A 6765-nucleotide genomic window follows, 5' to 3' on the forward strand; every position below is an offset into this window, starting at 1 on the left:
AGCACCTTCATTCCCTGATGAGCTTGCGGCCGACTTACCATCTTCTTCCTTCTTCGTAACGATTCCATCGACGATGAGTCTTCAGATGATGATTAGGGGAGTATCTCCCTCTCTTTGCTTTAATACTTGGATCTTGATTTTGTATGTTAGGTTGTTTAGTATAGGTTGTTTAGATTAGTTTGCATTTTAGGTTGTGTAGGTTGTTTTTGTTCTTTTTAGTTTGCATGATAGGTTGTTTAGCTTAGTTTTAGGTTGGTTGTTGGGATGTTTTGCTATTAGAAAGGTATATAAGTTGTGTCTTTGCATATGTTTAAAGTTCAAGCTTGCATGCTTCCTTGTTCTAGCTACTAGCTTGTCCTTAGCTTATTCAATACATCTTTTCTAAACTCTCAGCATGTTCATCTTTTTAATGAAATGTTTTCTTTTGTTCTTTGTTTTTGTATCATGTCGATGAGGATACTTAAGGGCATGAATAGGTTAAATTTCCTAGTTTTATGATCAAGCCATAAGTCATTTTCCACTTTTTGTTTTGATTATAAAACTTTGTTCAACTTCTTTTTATTTTGAAACCTTAACTTTTTTATTGCTTTGGAAGTCCTTGTCCTTTCTGTGCCAAAGTTTTGCATCTCTCAAAATTTATTTCCCTAGTAAGGACACTGTTTCCCTTTGAGGGGACAGCGTGTGCTTTTTTATTTTAAGAAAGAAAATGCATTTTATGTTTCGAAAAAGAGTCAGAAAGAAAATGCAAGCAATAAAAAAGAGTCTTATGCTAAAAGAGCCATATGCAAGAAAAAAAATTTCGAAAAAAGATATGAAAAAGAGTGCAAAAGAAGAAAAGCTAGTCAAAAAAGAGTCTTGAGAGAAAAAAGAGTGGGGGAAAGAAAAATAAAAGTGAGAGAGAGACAAAAGTGGTAAGAAACATGAGCTGCAAGAAAATGCATTTACTTTTTCACGAGTCTCCACTATAGACATTCATTTTCTTTAAATGGGTGGCGTTAGCATCTTGGAGGGTAGTAGCCTACATATTAAGTGACTTCGTGAAAATCATTGTCGACGTCATTTTATGTCGGGTTGCTACCTAACAAGTTTCTATGAGTGGCTTTGGTTGGAAACCGATGTTAGTGTGTGGAAAACCTCAGGGGCTAGTAGCCGGTCCACTTGTCTTCTTGATGTAAAACTTTTTGAATCAAAATGAAAGTGCGCATATTCCTTGGTTTTGTAAACAGTTTTGTGTTTTAGAAAAGAAGAGGATTTATAATCATTTTTATTTTCAAAACAAAGGATGGTTTATTGTATATTGGCTTGAGATTAAAGTTAGGACGTTTAGCTTGTGGAGCCTTTCCTGAGACGTATATGATTCGCTTACTTAGAATCTTAGGATTGTTGCTCATTCATCTTTCTAACATGTTGATTGTTCTAGATTGGTTAGTGTTGTTTTTTTGCTTGAGGACAAGCAAATAGCTAAGTTTGTGGGTGTGAGGGTTGACTTTTTACTGCAGAAACATGTGTCTGTATGTCTGTTTGACCATGTTTTTTATCCCTTCCCCATCATTATTTGCCAACAAGTACTACATATTCTTAAAGTATAACATACATAGAACTTTTCTGCATAAAAGTCAAACTATGGTTCTTTAGGAAAAATATGAGAAAATGCGGTCAAAGTTGGAAGAAAATAACAGTTTTCTGTTTTTGCAGAATTGCACCTGCCACAATTTTGAGGCGCAATTTTGAGGAGCAAATGGGCAAAACGCACGTTTTGATTAATAAAGGGCAAGGAGATCATTTCCCACATGTTCAAACCAACTCAAAACCGTGAGTCCAAGTCCAAGTGAGTTTGTTAGGTGAATCTCAACCCACTTCCACCTAAAATGGTGGGGAGTTCAACCAACTCAAGGTGTTATATAAGGAAGCCACTCCTCCAGCAGAAATTCATCCCTTCCAAGCTCGTTTTCAACTTCATTTACATTCTCTCTTCGTTGTAGAACTCGTTCTTAGTTTAGTTTCAAGGTTTAGTTATTATTTCCTTGTATTTTCGTACTTTATTGCTTTTAATTCAAGTTCTATCATTTGTTCTTCGTTTATTCTGTTCTTCTTAACTTCTTTAGCGAGTTTACACTCCCCTCATACTCGAGGGTCAAGCTAGAACTCATTGTACGGCTCGTTTATTCGTTTTAATTCAATGAAAAATACTTTCTTTATGTTTACGTGCATTTTCTTTCCTCTAAAAATGTTCTAAATTACTTATCAACCTCTTTGTGGAATGTCTTAGTCAAAATGATTTGATTTTCAACCCGCTCGGGATTTGCCCAGAATTTTGTCTGGCACTTTTTTGGGTTGGTTTCTAAAAACTTCTCTTTACGTCTTTTTTCCATTTGTCCAGTTGGAACTTGATTTATACACTAAAGTCCAACCCTGAGAAGGGTGAGTTAGGTAAAATAATAGGGAAACCAATATGGGATGTGACTTAGGAATAAGCGCATAAAATATGGTCCTAGGCATAGGCCCTCTGACCCATAATGAAAATGAGTTGGTAGATATTATCTAGGATTGTGATCACACATAGACGTATGATTGTAGGTTACCGTAGCCTCTGCAGTAACCAAAAGCGGTACTGAAAGAGTAGAACTCAACAAAGTGTGTTTCCATGTTTTGCATCAAAACTAAGGTAAGAAACAACGAGGTTGAGTTTTATTAAATTGCTTGATATTTAAAACCCCAAACAAACAACATTTCATCACTATTTTCTTCCTAAATCACAATTGCATATTTGAACCATTTCACGACATTACTTGATTTTCAAAAGCAACAAGTCCCTGAGGATTCGACCTTGGATTAATTCTGAGTATTACTTGTTACCGTGTGCACTTGCACGAGTCTCTAATCTTTTTAAAGGTAGAGAAATTCCCAACAGTCGCCAACTCAATATTTCTACCATTTTAGGGACGAGACAGAGTGAGGAGCTGGAAACATAACTACACAAGATGGAATTCACTATTGTCCGACTTTAGGGTAAGTAGATGAGTGTTCTCTTAAATGCTGCCTCCGAGACTTGAACAAAGGATCTCACCCTCTCACTGGCTCGAGAGAGACTTTCTGTTATTGGTTGGACCATAACTGAGTTGTTCATTAGAGGATCAATGGTACTTAAAGTTCAACATGTAACACAGGGGTAAAATTGTAATGTTACCCAGCTGTGGTTACGAATACTCGTGAATGATTGACTTGTCGGTAATAATCAAAATATGTGGACGTAAAATATTCTACAGTGAGAAGAGTGCAACTGTGGGTCTTTAGTGGAGTAATAGACCGTTAACGAATGTTGATTAATATGGTTAATGAGTTTAACCAATTAATCTCGTATCGTTGGAGCTTTTGATCTCTAGGTCCATTAGGTCCCCTTGCTAACTCGTAAAGGATAGTTAAGAACATTTAGTCTTGAAAAGAATTTGAATTGTTCAAATTTGTTAAACGGAATTAAAGTTAATTGTATGAAATACAATTAATATCATGTATGTTATTACATTATGAAATAAAAATAATTTTGAGAGAGATGTATATTAGAATTTGATTCTAATATGGTTGTTTTATTTAATTAAATAATTGAATTAATGGATTGTATTATTTGGTTAAATTAAATTAAATTAATAATTATTTTTTGTAATTAATTAAATTTGATTTAATTAATTATTAATTTTATTAAATTAACTATTTAATTTAATTGTTAATTAAAAGAAAATCAAAGGTAAATAGGGGAAAAAACTTCTCCCACTTCCCACTATTTATGTTGGGAGGTGGGGAAGTAGGGAGAAAACCTCTTTCACTTCCCACCATTGGGGAGGCGGTGAGTGGGGAAGTTGTGACTTCCCCCTCACCCTTCCTTCTTTATAAAATGGAGGTTCTCCCCTTTTTCCTCTGGTTGCTTGAACGAGTTTCTAAAACTCTTACGAAAAAATCGCTCTCTCAATCTCTTAATCTCCCTCTCAATTTTAAGGAGGTTCTCACAAATCGAGTTCTTAACATCTAGAGGATAGCGATGAAGGTTTTTTGGTGGCATTGGTTTCTACATTGAAGAACTGTCTTCAGAGGTATGCTCCACTACTTCTGTTTTATAATGCTTTTGTCTTTTCTTTGCTGTATTTCCAAAACAATATGGAAGTACAAGCATTCGCGCGCTTTTACTGCGGGATTCGATCCCTTCATCATCTTTGTCTGTACCGAGATTTGCATCATCTTGGGTGTCTCTATTTAGATGTATTTCACTGCTCGTGTTGTCGGATTCAAATTTGTTCTTCTGATTTCACTCTTTTGTTCAAACACTGTAACCCGATGACCCAACCAGAACCGAACCGAACTAATAAGGGTTGGGGTTGAGCGTGGAGGTTCGAGTCCTCTTCAAGGCATAATGTTGAGAATGCCCGTTGAATTGGAAGGAATAAGTTCGGCAGCGGATCACGAAATCTTGGCGATCTTCTCTATCTAATGAATGGGAGTCCGCTTTGAAATCGTCCGCCCTGCACCCACCCCCCGAGTATATTGGGTTGGGCTGAGTGATGCATTCGGTTTAGTCAAGTTAGTGAACCAATCAACCCGAACTTTCGGGTTGGTCCATAAAACATCTCTAAACCGACCCAACCAAATCCATGAACACTCCTAAGTATGATTAATTGGAGTGGAGAATTTCACGTGCCTGCACAGAAATCAAAATTCCACGAATGTCACACTACTCAGTCTCTGATCTAATGTTAAAAGTAAAGCTAAAGTAGGAGGCTTTGTGAATTTGTGTGAAATGCATAATGATGCCAAATAATATCATGATACAATGAAATATTTACAACAATAAAAAATAAAATAAAATAAAAATAACAAAACAACAAAACAACAAAATGGACCAAAACAACAAAATGGACCAAAACATATTAACATTATAATAAATGACAAAAATAATGGTTTAACTTTCTCAGTGTCTCCAGGGAATTGTCAAGCTGTCGCAACGTTATCACGACGTGGAGCGACCAATGTCATCCCGTAAGAGTCTCTTTCGAGATAAGGGTTTGTAATCACCACCAATCATCCACGAGGTGTGATTGGTGGCCTTAAAAAATAAAAACAGTATGCGAAAAACAGATTTTTGGTTCGGGAGTCGATTTAGTGCAGGGAAGGTGTTAGCACCCTACAACACCCATTTAAAAAACGGTTCTGAAATTCTATCAGAAATTAACTTGTTATTTTATTTTGTCCAAAAGAAAAATATTTTTTATTTTATTTAAATGCCTCACATTTTATTAATTCATACTTTGTTATAAAATGTGAATTAATAAGTGTGAGTGGTACGAATACCACTAGAAAAATTTTAACACCTCGAGAATATTGCAAGATTCCAATATCTGTCATTCGAGTTTTCAAAATAATTATTCTAAAATATTTATTTTAAGACCTTGCCAAATTATTAAAACGAAATTTCCCTTATTTAAAACTCAACTTTTAAACTTTGCAATTTAAAGAAATTAATTTTAATTTCTAAAACGAAATCTATCTAAAAAAGCTTTTACCCTCTCGTTTTTAGCAGTTATTTAACAAACTTTACTTTGAAACAAAATCTTTATTTTAAAAATCAACTTTTTCGTCTACTTTATTTATAAACATAAACAAAACAACTCCCTTTATTTTTCTTTAAACAAATTTTATTGCAAAATGTTTATTTAAATTTCCAAAACTTATTTACGGTCTCTTTTCTATATTTTATTTTTTGAGAAGCACACCATTTTTTTAAGAAAAAGAACTATACAGTGGGTATAATGTTTTTGCGTAGAAGTTATGTTGTACCGCTGGGTCCTGCTGTCGGAGATTGTTGGAATCTAAGTTCGCGTCGGACCTACTGTGTCACCGGATATATGGTGTCGAGATGACTGTTCGGCCACGCCTAACACATCGGGATGGCTGGAGGTCGCCAGAATTTGCTGCTGTCGTTCGCGTGGTGGTAGAGCGGTGCTGTGCTACCGCCGCTCGCAGAGGTGCGGGTGTTCGTCAGTGTCTTTCACCGTTAGCAGATCTGCCACTATTCCTTGGACCTGTTCATGCTGCTGTTGTGGAGGTCGTCAGATCTATTGTCCGCGTCGCCGTCTATTGTGTCGACGTTGGAGTTGGCCGCCGGAGTTTGTAGTCGCCGGAGGATGTGCGCTACCGGATCTTGCTACTGCCGTAGTGGACTGTCGGTGGAGGTGCAGAGTGTGTGTGGGTGAGTTTGCTTGAGAGTGAGAAGGAGGAAGAGAGAAGAAGAAGATGGTGGGATTTTAAAGAGAGAATAAAAAAAAAGTGACAAGGATTTTGGGTAGCGAAGAAGAGGGAAGAAAGATTGGGCTGTTTACCCTCACTTCTCTACAGCTCTTTGTTTCTGCTCTATGTTCCTCCCCTCTCTCTGTGTGTATGCTCTGCCCACTCTAACTCGTAACCTTTCCCTCTTAAATACTCACATAAGCAACCTCGAGGGTAAGAGAAAAAATGGGGTGGAGAAGTAGGAAATGATGCCACCTATATGCTAGAGCTATTGACGAGCGGGAGAGAATTTTTCAAAACCAATTATTTCTTCTTATTTAAAAACAAAATATTGTTATTTAAAATATTTTTTTTTCTTAATTTTTATTAATAACATTAAAATTTTTCCTATTTAATTAAATTTAAATTAAAAACAATAATAAAGTCAACTTTTTTTTTTCGTATTTAATCAAAATCTATATCCTTTAATTCAAATAAAATATTACCTTAAAA

This window comes from Momordica charantia (genome assembly GCF_013281855.1).
Source record: "Momordica charantia cultivar OHB3-1 chromosome 11 unlocalized genomic scaffold, Mcharantia_2.0 BLBB01000011.1, whole genome shotgun sequence".
NCBI lineage: Eukaryota > Viridiplantae > Streptophyta > Magnoliopsida > Cucurbitales > Cucurbitaceae > Momordica > Momordica charantia.